This window comes from Tachyglossus aculeatus, chromosome X1 (assembly GCF_015852505.1).
Source record: "Tachyglossus aculeatus isolate mTacAcu1 chromosome X1, mTacAcu1.pri, whole genome shotgun sequence".
NCBI lineage: Eukaryota > Metazoa > Chordata > Mammalia > Monotremata > Tachyglossidae > Tachyglossus > Tachyglossus aculeatus.
Window position 1 is genome coordinate 44,284,024 of NC_052101.1, and position 18,970 is coordinate 44,302,993.

At 47.0% G+C, this 18,970-nt stretch overlaps 1 non-coding gene across 1 annotated transcript; it reads right to left on the reverse strand.

The window, feature by feature from the left end:
* Positions 1 to 14,419: 14,419 nt before the first annotated feature.
* Positions 14,420 to 14,557, reverse strand: LOC119920569. Its single transcript, XR_005448303.1, has one exon. It is a non-coding gene; the product is annotated as a small nucleolar RNA SNORA7 (small nucleolar RNA).
* Positions 14,558 to 18,970: the final 4,413 nt, after the last annotated feature.

Here is an 18,970-nt window from a genome sequence, read left to right on the forward strand (position 1 = left end):
TAGATCCCAGATCCTCTGACTCCAGGCCATTGTTTTTTCCATTAGGCCACACTGCTTCTCTAAAATTGAAGACCCCTCTCCTGAGTGCCCTTTCCCCACTGTCAATCACCCTCCTCCTCCTTGCCCACCTCCTCTCCATTCACCCCCCAGCCCAGCTCCACAGAGAGTCTCCCAGGGGCTGGCAAGGAACCAGCACATCCGTATAGCAGGAAGATGACCTCTGCAGCAATGGCCTCTGCCTGGGCACTGCCTGACCAACCGCCTGCACGGCAGAATGAATGAATCAACCATGAGGGAGGACGGACGGGAAGAAGTGCAGCAGGTGTTTTCAGAAAAACCAGCAATTCTGGAAAGACCTGTGATGCTGCCTCCAAATAGCTCTTGCCCTAGGAACAGGAAGCTGGTTTTCAGACTCCAGGCCTAACAGGGTGATCCACAGAAAACGTGATTATAAACACTTCCCAAAGTGGGGAGATGGAGGGGGGCCTCTCCCTCTTCTCTTCCTCACTCTACCCACCTTAGGGCCAGGACTTGCCCTGCTCCCTCCCCTGCTCAGTGGGAAGAGTAATTTTATGAAAAGGTCTACTGTTCCATAGCCCTGTCCTGATCCTGCCCACTCTTGGCCTCCACCCTCACCCCAGGGAGAAAAGCACAAAGAATTTCTTACCTGTACGCCCATGACGGCACACGTTATGCCACGCCCCAGCCATGTAGCAGTATGTGATGATGTCTTGGGCTGGGCTGGATTATCCCAGGGCAAAAATGAAAATGGGAGAGGAGGTACTAGGGACAAACATGGGGCAGGGGCTGGTTGTCAATGTCAGGCCCCCCCCTTCCTTCCATGGCCTCCTACCTATTGGGCAGGGACAGAAATTCCTAGGAAGAGACCCCCCAGTTTTTTTTTAATTACAATATTTGTTAAGCACTTACTAGGTGCCAGGCACTGTACTAAGTGCTAGGGTAGAAACAAGCTAATCAGGTTGGACAAAATCCCCATCCCACATAGGGCTCACAGTCTTAATCCCCATTTTACAGATGAGGTACAGATTAGTGAAATGAAGTGACTTGCCTAAGGTCACACAGAAGACAAGCGGCAGAGCTAGGATTAGAACCTGGGTCCTTCTGACTCCCAGGCCATGCTCTATCCAATAAGCCATACTGCTTCCCTCTCCACTTCTCTGGCCCCAGCTCAGCACTCCAGCCAGCCAGCTCCTCCAGCTCGGTCCCAACACCCTCATCATTCATTCATTTATTCATTCGATCATATTTATTAAGTGCTTACTGTGTGCAGAGCACTATACTAAGTGCTTGGGAAAGTACAGTGCAACAATAAACGCTGACAATCCCTGCCTACAATGAGCTCACAGTCTGGGGGTGGGTTAGGGTCAGGGGAGACAGACATCAATATTTTTATAAAATTACAGATTCATTCATTCATTCAATAGTATTTATTGAGCACTTACTGTGTGCACAGCACTGTATTAAGTGATTGGGAAGTACAAGTTGGCAAGATACAGAGACGGTCCCTACCCAACAGTGGGCACACAGTCTAGAAGGGGGAGACAGAGAACAAAACACATTAAAAAAATAAAATAAACAGAATAAATGTGTACAAATAAAATAGAGTAATGAATACGTACAAACATATATACATATATACAGGTGCTGTGGGGAGGGGAAGGAGGTAAGGCGGGGGGATGGGGAGGGGGACTAGGGGGAGAGGAAGGAGGGGGCTCAGTCTGGGAAGGCCTCCTGGAGGAGGTGAGCTCTCAGTAGGGCCTTGAAGGGAGGAAGAGAGCTAGCTTGGCGGATGGGCAGAGGGAGGGCATTCCAGGCCCGGGGGATGACGTGGGCCGGGGGTCGACGACGGGACAGGCGAGAACGAGGCACGGTGAGGAGATTAGTGGCAGAGGAGTGGAAGGTGCGGTCTGGGCTGTAGAAGGAGAGAAGGGAGGTGAGGTAGGAGGGGGCAAGGTGATGGAGAGCCTTGAAGCCCAGGGTGAGGAGTTTTTGCCTGATGCGTAGGTTAATTGGTAGCCACTGGAGATTTTTGAGGAGGGTAGTAACATGCCCAGAGTGTTTCTGGACAAAGACAATCCTGGCAGTGGCGTGAAGTATGGATTGAAGTGGGGAGAGACAGGAGGATGGGAGATCAGAGAGGAGGTTGATACAGTAATCCAGATGGGATAAAATGAGAGCTTGAACGAGCAGGATAGCGGTTTGGATGGAGAGGAAAGGGCAGATCTTGGCAATGTTGCGGAGCTGAGACCGGCAGGTTTTGGTGACGGATTGGATGTGAGGGGTGAACGAGAGAGCGGAGACGAGGATGACACCAAGGTTGCGGGCTTGTGAGACGGGAAGGATGGTAGTGCCATCAACAGTGATGGGAAAGTCAGGGAGAGGGCACGGTTTGGGAGAGAAGACAAGGAGTTCAGTCTTGGACATGTTGAGTTTTAGGTGGCAGGCAGACATCCAGATGGAGATGTCCTGAAGGCAGGAGGAGATGCGAGCCTGGAGGGAGGGAGAGAGAGCAGGGGCAGAGATGTAGATTTGGGTGTCATCAGCATAGAGATGATAGTTGAAGCTGTGGGAGCGAATGAGGTCACCAAGGGAGAGAGTGTAGATCGAGAACAGAAGGGGACCAAGAACTGAACCTTGAGGAACCCTTACAGTAAGGGGATGGGAGGGGAAGGAGGAGCCTGCAAAAGAGACTGAGAATGAAGGGCTGGAGAGATAAGAGGAGAACCAGGAGAGGACGGAGTCTGTGAAGCCAAGGTTGGATAGCGTGTTGAGAAGAAGGGGGTGGTCCACAGTGTCGAAGGCAGCTGAGGGGTCGAGGAGGATTAGGATAGAGTATGAGCCGTTGGATTTGGCAAGCAGGAGGTTATTGGTGACCTTTGAGAGGGCAGTTTCCATGGAATGTAGGGGACGGAAGCCAGATTGGAGGGGGTCGAGGAGAGAGTTGGCGTTGAGGAATTCGAGAAGTGCTGTGGGGCTTGGAGCAGGGCAGGAAAAAGCAAAAGTGGCATGTCCTCCTCCCTCCTCCTGCTTGTCCATTGTCTCCTCCCTGGAACATGCCTCTGGCTCCTCTCCAATCTTGATCACCCCAGTCATTCATTCATTCATTCATTCAATCCTATTTATTAAGCGTTTCCTGTGTGCAAACAGCAAACTCCCATCCCACCTCATACAACACACCACACTCTCCCCACCTTCATAGCCTTATTGAAGGCACATCTCTTCCAAGAGGCCTTCCCTGACTAAGCCCTCATTTCCCCTACTCCCTCTCCTTTCTGTGTCACCCTTGCACTTGGATTTACACCTTGAAACACTTGATATTCACCCCTACCTGAGCTCCACAACACTTATGTACAAAACCAAAATTTATTTTAAAGTCTGTCTCCCCTTCTAGACTGCGGGCAGTCCTTGTGGGCAGGGAGTGTATCTACCAACTCTGTTGTACTGTACTTTCCCAAGAGCTTAGTGCAATGCTCTGCACACAGTAAGTGCTTAACAACTACCTTTGATTGGAGAACCAAGAGAGGAGGCAGGGAGGTGGGTTCAGTGGTCAGCGACAGCCAGGGTCCCCCACCAGCCTTGCCCCCAAGAAACGGTCTGTTTTTGTGTCTGGGCAACCAGCAGTGACAGCCCTTAAATGTGTCTTTTTCTTCTTCTTCTCACTCAGAGGACCAGTTGGATGAAGCTGGGAGAGGAAGCCCAGCCCTTTTCCACTGCCTCTCCCAAGTTGTCCGCCACTTCTGAGAGAGCTAAGAAGACCAGCTTGTCACTTCCTGTCATTCCTTATCAATAACCCATTACTGGGACTGGCCAAAGACTTTTTGGCATGAGGAAGAATGGCTACGGTTTTACCCTGACCCTGTGACCCGGTTGATTTACTGCTTCACTCCGAGTCCCAGCTACCATTTTCTCCACAGGCTCTGCTAGCCCTCCCCTCTGGGCAATAGGCTTTCGTGAAGAAAGAAAAAACTTTAAAACCATATTGAGGGGGAAAAAAAAGAAAAAGCAAACAGAGTAGAAGTCCAAGGGCTCCATCTGTTCCAAGTCTTCTCCCCGTCGGATGTCGTGTCTGAAACGCCAGAAAAATACTCCTTCCTCTTCCAACATTTGGCTGGGCTTGGCCTTTGGGGAGAAGGCCACTCCATCACCCTGGCCCTGTTTCTGTCCTGCTGCTGTCTCCCTGCTGGACATTGCCAGAGCCCATCCAGCCTCCCAGACTGGCTCAACCCTTCCAACAAAGGACTGGCCATAAAAGATTGTGTAGTTTGCCCTCTTTGGTGCTTTGAGCAAAGAAACAAGGGGGCCTGGGGCATTTCAACCCCTTTCTACAGAACTCTCCAAAGATGGCTCAAAGTGCTTTCACATCTAAGCATCTCCTTTCTTCTCTTCTGGTAATTCTGGGAATTACTTGCCCTATTGCACAGATGATGAAACTAAGGCCCAGAGAGACTGTGCCCAAAGCCCCACAGCAAGTCAGTGGGGTGAGTTAAGGGGAGGGGATGCTTGCAGGACCTCACAGATTATCTGCCCTGGGACCAGAACCTAAACTATCCCACCCCCAAATCCCATCCTCTGATTTCAAGGACTCTCAGGAGCTCCTGATTGAAACCCTATGAGGTGATTTCAATCATATTTTCAATTAATCATATTTATTGAGTGCTTAGTGTGTGCACAGCACTTCACTCTAGACTTTTAGCTTGCCACGGGCTGGAAACGAGTCTATGACCTCTATAATACTGCACTCTCCCAAGCATTCAGAACAGTGCTCTGCACACAGTAAGCACTCAATAAATACAACTGATTAATTGGGAAAGTGGTGGTCTGTCAGATTAACTAATTCATTCATTCAATTGTATTTATTGAGTGATTACTCTGTGTAGAGCACTGAACTAAGCACTTGGAAGAGTACAATATAACAGTAAACAGACACATTACCTGCCCAAAACTAGTTTATAGTCTAAAAATATGAAGGGTAAGGGAAATATGAAGGGGAAGGGAATTCCAGGCCAGAGGCAGGATGTGGGTGAGGGGTTGGCCTTGAGATAGATGAGATTGAGGAGATTTCCCCAAAGATATCTGACAGGAAGCCCCTGGGGCAAATTCAATCTGCACTTTTTAACACAATGGCCTATCCTGGGCTGCAGGCCACAGCTAGAGCAGAGCCCGGAGCCCCAGGAGAGAGGAAAATATTTATAATAATAATAATAATTGTGGTATTTGTTAAACACTTATTATGTAATAACAATAATAATGATGATGGCATTTATTAAGCTCTTACTATTTGCAAAGCACTGTTCTAAGCACTGGGGGGGTTACAAGGTGATCAGGTTGTCCCAAGGGGAGCTCACAGTCTTCATCCCCATTTTACAGATGAGGTAACTGAGGCACAGGGAAACAAAGTGACCTACCCAAGATCACACAGCAGACAAGTGGCAGAGCCAGGATTAGAACCCAGGTCCTTCTGGCTCCCAGACCCGTGCTCTAGCCACTAAGCCACACTGCTCTGTCAGCAGTTCCCCTCTAAACAATCTGGTGAAGTCAGAAGGACAATATTACAGATGGGAAAATCAATTAATCAGCGGTATTTATTGAGTGCTTACTGTGTCCAGAGCCCTGTACTAGGAGCTTGAGAGAGTACAATACAATAGAGTGAGGAGACAGTTTTTCTCCCCACCTACAGACACAAATCCCCTAGGATCTGGGGCGGGGGCTTCCCTAAAGGGCCATGGATCCGGCTTTGGGGCAGGGGGTGGAGTTTAGTGAGAAAGGCTGACTGGGCTCCAAAATGGCCTTTCTGCCCATTCAGCGGTCTTTGAGACTAGGGTTCCAGCCAACAATGGCCATCCAGCACTAGGCTAGTGGAGGAGGGGGCAAAGGGGGGAGGAAGGGGGGTCAGGGAGAGGTGCGAGGAGGGGAAGGAGGGGAGAGGAAGTAGGTGTGGAAAAGCTGCTCCAGTGAGTCTCCACATAAAGGAAAAACAAACAGATGGAGACTCTTCCTCGGGACTTTGATCCTCCCGGAGGAGAGTAAACCGTGAAATTTTTGTTGAAATGCTAATCCCACGGAAAACCTCTGAATAGCTGATGGAGGAAGTGTCACTCCTGATCCCCCACCCCCAACCTGGGTCCTTTCCCTCCTCTTCCCTGCCTCCTTCCCTGCCTTGACACTGGGGACAGACAACAAGGCGATAAGGGGGAAGGATGTGACAAGGCAAGGTATCGTTTTACAAAAAGGTGAACTTGGTGGTAACAGGAGTTCATAATAATAGTATTTGTTAAGTACTTATTATGTGCCAGGCACTGTATTAAGTGCTGGGGGCTGAGGAGGGACACAAGCAAATCAGATTGGACACAGTCCCTGTCCCACAACAGGTTCACAGTCTTAATCCCTATTTTACAAATGAGGTAACTGAGGCACAAAGTGAAGTGACTTGCCCAAGGTTACAGACAAGTGGCAGAGAAGGGATTAGAATTTATGACCTTCTGACTCCCAGGCCCAGGCTCTATCTACTAGGCCATGCTGCTTTTCCAGCGATAGAGAAGACCCCTAATAATGAAGCTGTCCTAGCCCCTCATCGCCAGAGCTGCTTCCGCCTCATCATCTCAGTCAATCCCGAGTCAGGATTTCTCTTGTTTCTCCAGCCCCCAATCCCAGTTCGCTGCCTTGTTCCTAATGAACTGTTCCCAATGGAGAAGGGAGCCTAATAATAATAATAATAATAATGGTATTAAGCGCTTACTTTGTGCAAAGCACTGTTCTAAGCGCTGGGGGATACAAGGTGATCAGGTTGCCCCACATGGGGCTCCCAATCTTCATCCCCATTTTACAGATGAGGGAACTGAGGCCCAGAGAAGTTAAGTGACTTCAGCCTAGGCTGAAAAGGAAATTAAGGTAACCCCCTCTCCTCCCTTAAGTGCACAAATTCTGTTCCTACTACTTTTTACACTTGTTCACACCCAATATGTTGAATTTGGGCTATTAATCCTGGAAGCACAAGGATTGCATTGCTTCAGGAGACTGGGGCTAGGGAATGTGTCACTTCTTAATTAAGCACATACTAAGTCACTGAGTTCATATGGGGCAACCAGATCAGTCCCTGCCCCTGTAATAGCAGTTATTGAGGGCCCATTTGGTGTGGTGCTACTACTCTCTGTGCCTCAGTTTCCTCAACTGTAAACTAATAATAATAATAACGGTATTTGTTAAGTGCTTACTATGGGCCAAGCACTGTTCTAAGCGCTGGGGTAGATACAAGGTAATCAGGTTATCCCACGTGAGGCTCACAGTCTTAATTCCCATTTTACAGATGAAGTAACTGAGGCACAGAGAACTTAAGTGACTTGCTCAAAGTCACATAGATGAAAAGTGGCAGAGCCGGGATTAGAACCCAGGACCTCTGACTCCCAGCCCATGCTCTTTCTACTAAGCCATGCTGCTTCTCAGATACCTGCTAAGATACCTGCTATCACTCCCTCTTATCTTATGAACACTGTGTGGACCAGGGCTATGTCTGACCTGATTGTCCTAATCAACCCAGTGTTAATGGTGTTTATAGCACATTGTAAATTCTTAATAAATATCATAATTATTATTTCAGCAGAGCTGACCTCGCCTTCCCAGGAAACCGTCTGTTTGACCTGCTCCCAAGTCCAAGATCACCAGTTTTCAAAGGTGGAATAATCAATCAATAGTATTTTTATTGAGAGCTTACTGTGTGCACCAGAACAGAGTTAGTAGTCATGTTCCCTGCCCACAGTGAGTTTAGTCTAGAGGAATAAAGGTGGAGTGTTCTCCTAGGAGTCTGGTGTGGGGATGGAACACATGAATTCCCCATCCAAAAAAATGGAGGATTCTTAACTGGATTCTAACAAACTTTCAGAAACAAATCAAACTGGCAATCCACTGGGCAGGAGCAGCAGCTCATAACAGAGGGTTCTGGGAGAAATATGATCAGAGACACCCTAAGGAAGGATCCCCCACTCAAGAGAGCAGGTAATTACCAACCCCTGGATCTACTCAGGGGGACCAGGTACCCACCTACCCTTTTGGGGCTCAGTGTCAATGCAATAATAATAATAATGATGATGATGGTGGTATTTGTTAGGTGCTTACTAGATGTCAGTCACTGTAGTAAGCACTGGGGTGGATATAAGCAAATTGGGTTGGACACAGTCCCTGTTCTATGTGGGGCTCACATTTTCAATCCCCATTTTACAGATGAGGTAACTGAGGCACAGAGAAGTGAAGTGACTTCCCAAAGGTCACAAAGCAGACAAGTGGAAGAACCAGGATTGGAACCTTTGATCTTCTGACTCAGGCCCGTGCTCTATCCACTACACCATACTGCTTCCCAGTGACTTTATCCCCCCGGGCAACTCCCAACCTGGTCGGAGCCTCTTGGATATGCTACTGTGACTAGTGTAATTTTAGCAAAAGTAAATTCTTAATAAATACCAAAATTATTGTTTCGGTACTAGTGTCCTCTCTTGTTTACCAAAATGCCAGACCATGGGTAAACCTAGGGCAGACAGAGAGGAGGAGCCTGTGTCTCAAGTCTGAAGGTTGAGCCAGTTTATCATTTCTCAAATCTCAAGGGTTCCCCAAGGGCATCAGAAAACATAACATCACCAAGAGCCACCCTTTCCTCCCCACCCAAACCACTATCTTCCTTGTTCAGTCTCTCATCCTATCCCAACTGGATTACTGCATCAGCGTCATTTCTGATCTCCCATCCTCCTGTCTCTCCCCACTTCAGTCTATACTTCACTCTGCTGCCCAGATTATCTTTGTACAGAAACGCTCTGGGCATGTCACTCCCCTCCTCAAAAATCTCCAGGCCTATCAACCTTCACATCAAGCAAAAACTCCTCACTCTTGGCTTCAAAGCCTTGCCCCCTCCTACCTCACCTCCCTTCTCTCCATCTATAGCCCTGCCCGTACACTCTGCTCCTCTGCCGCTAACTTCCTCACTGTACCTCGTTCTCGCCTGTCCCACCATTGATCCCTGGCCCATGTCCTACCTCTGGCCTGGAATGCCCTCCCTTCCACACATCCACCAAACTACCTCTCTTCTTCCCTTCAAACCCCTACTGAAAGCTCACCTCCTCCAGGAGGCCTTCTCAGATTGAGCCCCCCTTTTTCTCTCCTCCACCTCCCCTCCCCATTGCCCCCCTCCCTCCCTCTGCCCTACCTCTCTCCCCTCCCCACAGAACTTGTGTATATTTGTACATATTTATTACTCTATTTTATTAATTATGTGTATATAACTATAATTCTATTTATTCTGATGGTACTGTCACCTGTCTACTTGTTTTGTTGTCTGTCTCCCCCTTCTACACTGTGAGCCAGTTGTTGGGTTGGGACCGTCTCCACATGTTGCTGATTTGTACTTCCCAAGTGCTTAGTATAGTGCCCTGCACACAGTAAGTGCTCAGTAAATACGATTGAATGAATGAATGACTAAGAATACTGCACTTTTGTACATTCATACACACACGATGAACATGATAAGAGAGCCTCCTGTGGTAAATTGTGGTTGAGCCTCGAATCCTGTCAAGATTTCAGAACCAAGAACCTGCATAGAAGAATCGATTAGAGGAGCTGTGTACTCTAAGAAAAGTAGCATGGCCTAGAGGAGAAAGCACGGGCCCAGAGTCAGAAGGACTTGTGTTCTAATTCCTGCTCTCCTATTTGCCTGCTGTGTGACTTGGACAAGTCACTCAACTTCTCTGTGCCTCAGTTACCTCATTTATAAAATGGGGATTAAGATTGTGAGCCTCATGTGGGACGGGGACTGTGTCCAACCTGATTAACTTGTATCTACCCCAGTGCTTAGTACAATGACATATACTAAGCGCTTGACAAATACCATTAAAAACCATTAAAAAAAATTCAGTGCTCTTGGCTTGCCTGGCAGGCTACCAGCAAGGCAGTGACGGCAAAACATTGCCAAGAATTTGCAGTCCAATAGTCATTTATGGCCAAAGTGACCACAACATAATGCTGATGCTATAGCACTGTAGACCAGGAGGGAATTGCCAAGGTAGTGGCTTCAGTAAATTTTGCAGTCTTCCTCCCCTACTCCTTCCCAAGACCCCATCCACCACCCAAGATGCCTTGGCCAGAAGCCATCACCCAGAAAGCTGTTTCACACCCCTTCACACTGTGGTGATGTGAAGAGTGGACTTTGAGGGATGAGAAGAAGAAATGGGGGTGGGGGGAGAGAGAGAGACAGACAGACAGACAGACAGACAGCACTGCCTAATGAATAGGTAATGAGTCTGAGAGTCATAGGAACCTGGGTTCTAATGCCAGCTCCACCACCAGAGAACAGATTTCTCTGTTCTGTGACCTTGAGCAAGTCACTTAACTTTCCTATGCCTCGGTTACTTCATCTGTAAAATGGGGATTAAAACTGCGAGTTCCATGTGGGATAGGGAATTTGTTCAATCTGAGTAGCTTGTATCTATCCCAGCACTTAATACAGCCTGCCACATTCATTCAATCATATTTATTGAGTGCTTACTGTGTGCAAAGCACTGTACTAAGCGCTTGGGAAGTACAAGTCGGCAACATATAGAGACAGTCCCTACAAAAATTATATACACACACACAATATCTATATATAGATAGTATATATGCATACACTATATATATCTATACTCTATATTGTTTGTATATAGAATGTAGATAGTATGTATATAATAATAATAATAATAATGGCATTTATTAAACACTTACTATATGCAAAGCACTGTTCTAAGTGCTGGATATATGCTATCTATATATAGAAAATGTGTATACACAATATATAGCTAGTAAATATAGTGTGTGTGCACACTATCTATATATAGAAAGTATATATACATACACTATATATACTATCTATAATATATATATATATATATATATATAGCGTGTGGTACAGATAGTATATACACACAGACCAAATATATATTATCTATACTATGTATGGTGTATATATGTAGTGTGTGTATGTACATATATATAGTATTTGTTAAGCACTTGCTATGTGCCAGGCACTTACTAAGCACTGGAGTAGATACAAATTACTTAGATTGGACAAGCGCACAGTCATAATCCCCCTTTTATATGGTACTTCATATCTCTATCTCAATCCCAGGGCATCTCTTCACACTGGGCTGGAAATCAGCAAGCAGCCCATACTGGATCAATCCCTGCTCCCCCTAGCATATAAGGAGGAATTTTCCTATATATACACGTTATGGGGCCTGAAAGATCAAAACTACTACTCAACTGATCCTCTTCCTTTCCTCCTCTCCTACTGAATGCTAGCTTATTGGATGCATTACTATGTAGGCATCTTGGAGGAAAAATAACTCTGAACATGATCTCAGCACACCCCTTTCCCTGAGATCCTCCCTAGATTATAGTTATTATTACTCTGTTCTGAAATAAACCAGCTATCTTCCTCCAGTGGGAAAGCAGAGGGTGTGTTACATAATCAATATAGGCCATTTAATCCATGGCAACAAATTAAGGTGCCAAACTCTGAAGACGGGGAGCAGTTGTTGACTTTCTGCACACAGTAAGTGTTCAATAAATATGATTGAGTGATTGATTGACTTGTTTAAAAGTGAGAGCAGGAGGACAACATTCCGCTATTGACTGACTTGTCTCTGACCTGCTTCCTAGTTCCCTCTTTTCTCAGTTCCTCTGGGACACTACAGGATGGGAGCCGGAATCACACCTCAGGGACAGGAAGTATTGACATTTACTCCCCAATTCACATTTTACTGCCTCCTGACCTGCCTTTACCCCTCTTCCCTAGCTTCTGCAGATAGCCGTTAGCAGATTTTAAAACAAATGTCTTCTTTGATATGAAAATTGGGGATTCCTCTCAATCTTTACTAAAAATAACAATAATAATAGGCGTACCCTTCTAGACTGGAAGCTCACTGTGGTCAGGGAACATGTCTGTCAACTCCATTGTGTTATACAATCCCAAGCACTGCACATAGTAAATGCTCAATAAATACCATAGGTGGTAAGCCAAGCACTGTGCTAAACACTGGGGTAGACACAAAATAATAAAGTCAGACAAAGAGCCTGGCCCGTTTGGAGCTCACGGTCTAAGGGAAAAGAGAAGATATTTAATCCCCCATTTTACAGATGAGGAAACTGAGGCCCAGAGAACTTGTGACTCACCCAAGGTCGCACAGCAGGCAAGTGGCAGAGCAGGCATTAGAACCCAAGTCCTCCGTCTCCCAGGTCTGTGCGTTTTCCCCTAGGCCATTCTGCGTAGAGCATTGCTTTACTTTGTCAAGAACTCAATGCAGCTTAATGCACTCAACAGGGGCTCAGTAAAAACCTTTATTATCAATCAATCAATGATGGATTATGACTACTATTCCAGGAATCCCTTCAGCAGCCAAAATAGCATTAAGAACAGGTATCACCCCTGCCCCCTCTCAGGACTGAGATTATCTGGTTAGTCACTGAATCCCCTCCACTAGTTACTATTTCAAAGGCAAATACTCACTTTCTCCGTAGTCACCACATCCCCTAAAAGGCCCTGGAACTTTTGCAGTCAGATCAAAGACGATCAGAGTCGGCAGACCTCTTATTCAAATCACCTGTCTTCTGGCTCTAACCTCCCCCTGTGGCTTTCAACTCAACACTGCCATCTACTTAAATCAGCTGGGAGACTGAACGGAGAGAGTTACCAGGCTTGATCTTCAAACAGACGCCCCTTGAAATGTCCACCCTTATTCGCTGCTGAAAAACTTTTGCCACAACTCCAAATCAGTAGTCCCCTAGCAGAAGCGACCAGAAGAGGAACAGGAAATCTGCAGAATTTATCAGCATAAACCAACACGGAGAGATGATACTATCTGTGCCCTCGGAGTCAGTCAGAATAGTCAATCAATCAATCAATCAATCTCCTCCAAGAGACCTGTCCCAGTTAAGCCCTTTTTTCCCCTTATCTCTCTTCTTTCTGCAGCATCTGTGTACTTGGATCAGTACCCTTTGGGTACTCAGTCCCAAACACATTTGTACACATTCACAACTTGTATTCTTTTTTGATACGGAGGCAACCACTGGAGATTTTTGAGACTGGGGGTGACTTGTCCTGAATGTTTCTGTAGAAGATGATTAGGGCAGCGGAGTGAAGTATGGACCGGAGTGGGGAGAGGCAGGGGGTTGGGAGGTCAGCAAGGAGGCTGATGCAATAATCTAGGCAGGATAGGATAAGAGATTATATTAACATGATAGCAGGGGAGGAAAGGGTGGATTTTAGCGATGTTGTGAAGGTGGGACAGACAGGATCTGGTGATGGATTGAATATGTGGGTTGAATGAGAGAGAGGAGTCAAGAATAATGCCAAGATTACAGGCTCACAAGATGGGAAGGATGGTGGTGCTCTCTACAGTGATGGGAAGGTCCAGGAGATGATAGGGTTTGGGTGGGAAGATAAGGAGTTCTGCAGTTAAGTGCAGTGCTCTGCACGAAGTAAGTGCTCAATAAATACCACTGATTGACTGATTGCAAGGTACTTTATGAAGGCAAGAAGAAGGCTGTTATTCAAATTCAATCGGACACATTTTTTTATGAAATTTGAAAAACCACCAGCAGAGCCAATAAAACAAGCTTCCATTTTTGCAGCTTCCTGTAAAGATTCCTCACCATTCTACAACTCCTCATTTAGCTTAGTGTTGTGATGCTAGGCTTGGACTTACTTTAATAAGGGTTAAACAATAGTTTAGTGATTCAAAACATCCTACCCATTTTAGGACAAAGTTATACCCATGTGAATAAAACCACATGGGGTTTCCTACCCCCAGCATGACACCAAAGAACCAGGTAATTTATAAATAATGTAAAATGTATAAATTAATGTGAAATGTGAGACCCTTTTAGTCTGACAAAATGCTAACCTTCTCACTGTATCCTGATCTTATCTACCATTCGGCAACCGCTCACACACAACTTGCCTCTTGCTTGGAAAGTCCTCACTTTCCATATCCGACAGACCACCACCCGTCCCACCTTCAAAAAGGCATATCTCCTCCAAGAAGCCTTCCCCCACTAAGCCCTCATTTCCTCTTCTCCCACTCCCTTCTTCATGGTCCTTGAACTTGGATTTGCACCCTTTATTCACCTCTCCCTCAGGCCCATAGCACTTATGTCTTGACTCTTCTTAGCCGTCGAGTTGTTTCCGACCCATAGCTACACTACGGACACATCTCTCCCAGAACGCTCTGCTCTCCATCTGCAATCGTTCTGGTAGTGTATCCATAGAGTTTTCTTGGTAAAAATATGCAAATGGTTTCCCATTGCTTCCTTCTATGCAGTAAACTTTTAGTCTCCACCCTCAACTCCATCCCATGCCGCTCCTGCCCAGCTCAGATGAGTTTTGACTTGTAGCAAATGGCCTTCCACTCACCAGCCACTGCCCAGGCTAGGAATGGAATGGGTAGGCCTCTGCTTGACTCTCCCTTACATAGCCGAGACTGGTAGAATACTGGAAACTCTCCAGGAGCAACCCAAGAGGGGCAGCACTTATGTACATATCCGTAATTTATTTACATTATTGTCTGTCTCCCCTTCTAGACTGTGAGCTCACTGTGGGAACATGAGGAACATGAGGAACATCCCATCCTCCTGTCTCTCCCCACTTCAATCTATATTTCACGCTGCTGCCCAGATCGTCTTTGTTCAGAAACGCTCTGGGCATGTTACTCCCCTCCTCAAAAATCTCCAGTTGCTACCAATCAACCTACGCATCAGGCAAAAACTCCTCACTCTTGGCTTCAAGGCTCTCCATCACCTCACCCCCTCCTACCTCACCTCCCTTCTTTCATCATCATCATCATCATCAATCGTATTTATTGAGCGCTTACTATGTGCAGAGCACTGTACTAAGCACTTGGGAAGTACAAATTGGCAACACATAGACACAGTCCTTACCCAACAGTGGGCTCACAGTCTAAAAGGGGGAGACAAAGAACAAAACCAAACATACTAACAAAATAAAATAAATAGGATAGATACGTACAAGTAAAATAAATAAATAAATAGAGTAATAAATATGTACTCTATTTCCTTCTACAGCCCAGCCCGCACCCTCTGCTCCTCTGCCACTAACCTGTGCCTCGTTCTTGCCTGTCCCGCCGTCGACCCCCGGTCCACGTCCTCCCCCTGGGCTGGAATGCCCTCCCTCCACACATCCGCCAAGCTAGCTCTCTTCCTCCCTTCAAAGCCCTACTGAGAGCTCACCTCCTCCAGGAGGCCTTCCCAGATTGAGCCCCCTCCTTCCTCTCTCCCTCCTCCCCCTCCCCATCCACCCCATCTTACCTCCTTCCCCTCCCCACAGCACCTGTATATGTTTGTTCATATTTATTACTCTGTTTATTTTGCTTGTACATATTTACTACTCCATTTATTTCATTTTGTTAGTATGTTTTGTTTTGTTGTCTGTCTCCCCCTTCTAGACTGTGAGCCCGCTGTTGGGTAGGGACCGTCTCTATATGATGCCAACTTGTACATCCCAAGTGCTTAGTACAGTGCTCTGCACAGAGTAAGCGCTCAATAAATACGATTGAATGAATGAATGAATGAACGGGTCTGCCGACTCACGTACATTGTACTCTCTCAAGTGCACATAGTAAGCCCTCAATAAATTCGATTGATTGATTGATTGACTGCAGTCTTCGACACCCTCAGTGGTCCACCCATCTGCCCATAGTTTGATGCGATAGAAATAACAGATAAGAAAAATTGTACTCTCCCAAGCGCTTAGTGCATGCTTAGCATACAATGAGTGTTCAGTAGATAAGATTGGATGAATGAATTAATAAATGAATGAATGAAGAATGAATGAAGGTGCTGATGGAGATTTGGTAGCCTCCACAAATGATTTCCTGATCCTGCAGAGGCAAAGACTTGGGCAAGGTGGGACAGTGCCTGGAGACACGCCATCTTATGACTTCCTCCTCTGCCCTCGGTAGCGGAAGCAACCTGTTGGGGACCCTATGTCCGCCCCCCATAGTTTCCACAACTGAAAACTGGCAAGCAGCTGGGTTGAAGGGCCGCCTTGGCTGTGCCCTCCCTGCCCGGGTGCCACCCTTGCTATGACCCGAACCTGTCCTCTCTGAGCCTTGGGCTCTAATATGTTGAATAGACACCAGCAGACAGCTTGCCTCGGCCAGGTTGTCACGTGGACTGGCAGATGTGGGGGTGGGGCTGAGGGGGAGGGCAGGTAAACCCTTGTTCTAGAAATGTTGAACGGGAAAGAACAGGTGGAGAGCCACTGGTGTTCCCAAAGTCCTGCCAGCAGCCTTCAGGTCAGCTGCCCTAATGGCACCCAAATAAGTCAGGCGTGGCTGGTTGGGGTTGTGAGCATGGACTGAAGGCGCATTTGTCTGTACTTACATTCCCTTGGGCTCAGGGACAAAATAATAATAATAATAATAGCATTTGTTAAGCACTTACTCTGTGCCAGGCACGGTACTAAGCTCTGGGGTGGATACAAGCTAGTTGGGTTAGACACAGTCCCTGAACCACATGGGCTCACGGTCTTAATACCCATTTTACAGATGAGACAACTGAGGCACAGAGAAGTGAAGTGACTTGTACAAGGTCATACGACAGATAAGGGGTAGATCCAGGATTAGAACCCAGTTCTTCTGATTCCCAGGCCCGTGCTCTTTCCACTAGACCATGTCGTTTCTCACTGAACCTTGGGGTATCATTGAGAGAAGGGCAGAAACCCCAGTGGCTAGAGATTAATGCGATTAATGTTTGGAGTATGCCAGCCTTATCAGTCAGTCACTTGACTCTACAAACTTTACAAACTGAAATGAGTGACTCTGCCATCTGAGGGGGAAGGGAATTAATCGGCCCGCTGTCCTCCATCTTTGTTCTGCTGATGGTAGTATTTACTGAATGCCTACTGTGTACTGAGCACAGTGTTAAGCACAGCCCATGGGAGAGTACACCTGAGTAGGAGGGAGGGGTCCTGCCCGCAGTGAGTTTACACTTCATCCCCCCAAATCCCTCGGAACCCCACCCCCAAGGACACCTCCTGGCACCAATCTGCCCATCCCTAATCCGGGATTCCAGTCTGAAATGGTTTGTAGACAGAATTCCAATTCCTTTGAAATGGTGGTGGGTCTCCAGCCCAGAGAGCTTAGAAAAGCTGAGGGAGAGAGCATGTGTAGCTGGCTGGGCTGGACTGGACAAGTCAGAGCACATCCTGGAGACCCAGAAAATTCTCAATCAATCAGTCAATCAAAATTAAGCATTTGGGAGAGTACAATACCACAGAAATGGTCTGATATGGTCTCTGCCCATAATGAGCTTACAGTTCACAGTGGAGTAAGTAGTTCCTCACCAAAAGGTTTTTTCTGACACCAGGGACTTGAGGGTCTTAGGTATTCAGGAGCAAGACTCAAAGTGAAGTCCTGCCCATTAGTTCATTGATGACCCTTTTGGTAAAGGTCAGCAGTAGGCGGTTAGGTCCCCTCTTCTAAAGTGTGGGATTTCCTCAGCCCCCTTTCATGCTGCCTGAGAGACCCACCCGGTTTTCAACTGCAGGGAGTGAATTGTAGCCAAGTGGCTATTTCATGGAGAAAATGAGAAACAATGATGGGAGAAGGTGGAAGAGGGAAGAGGAGGGTAATCTATCATCCCTGAACGTGGGATGATAGGGATTTAAATGGCGAGGGGATCTAAGCATGGGGCACCCTGGGATATGAGGGGGAGGGATAGAATGACCCCTTGGTTGGGGGGAAGGGTAATGCCTGGCCCACATCCTACCTCTGGTCTGGAATGTCCTCCCTCCTCACATCCATCAAACTAGCACACTTCCCCGCTTCAAAGCCCTACTGAAAGCTCACTTCCTCCAGGAGGCCTTCCCAGACGGAGCCCCCTTTTTCCTCTTCTCTACCCCACTCTGCACCCACAGCACTTGTGTACTTACTTGCATATTTATTTTATTAATGATGTGTATATATCTATAATTCTGTCTATTTATATTGTTGCTATTGCTGCCTGTCTACTTGTTTTGTTTGTTTTCCGTCTCCCCCCTTCTAGACTGTGAGCCTGTTGTTGGATAGGGATTGTCTCTATTTGTTGCCGAATTGTACTTTCCAAGAGCTCAGTACAGTGCTCTGCACACAGTAAGCGCTCAATACATACAATTGAATGCATGAATGAATGAAGGGTGATGCCCTCCTTTGCAGGGGACAGGGGACAGTGGGCAGAAGGGCAGAGGGGCAGGGTGACATCTCTCCTACAGAAGAAGCAGGCTGCTACAGAGAAGCAACCTGGCTTAGTGGCAAGAGCCCAGGGTTGGGAGTCAGATGACATGGATTTGAATCCCGGCTCTGCCACTTATCAGCTGTTTGACCCTGGGTCAGTCAGTCACTTCACTTCTCTGGGCCTCAGTTCCCTCATCTGGAAAATGGGGATTAGTCTGTGAGCCCCATGTGGGACAACCTGATGACCTTGTATCTACCCCAGTGCTTAAAACAGTGCTTGGCACATAATAAGCACTTAAATACTATTTGACGAAGCAGCATGGCTCAGGGGAACGAGCCCGGGCTTGGGAGTCAGAGGTCATGGGTCCTAATAATAATAATGATGGCATTTGTTAAGCGCTTACTATGTGCAGAGCACTGTTCTAAGCGCTGGGGGGGGGGGGATACAAGGTGATCAGGTTGTCCCATGTGGGGCTCACAGTCTTAATCCCCATTTTACAGATGAGGTCACTGAGGCTCAGAGAAGTGAAGTGACTTGTCCAAGTTCACACAGCAGACATGTGGCAGAGTTGGGATTCGAACCCATGACCTCTCCCTGCTCCACCACTTGTCAGCTGTGTGACTTTTGTCAAGTCACTTAACTTCTCTGTGCCTCAGTTCCCTCAACTGGAAAATGGGGATTAACTGCCCCATGTGGGCAACCTGAT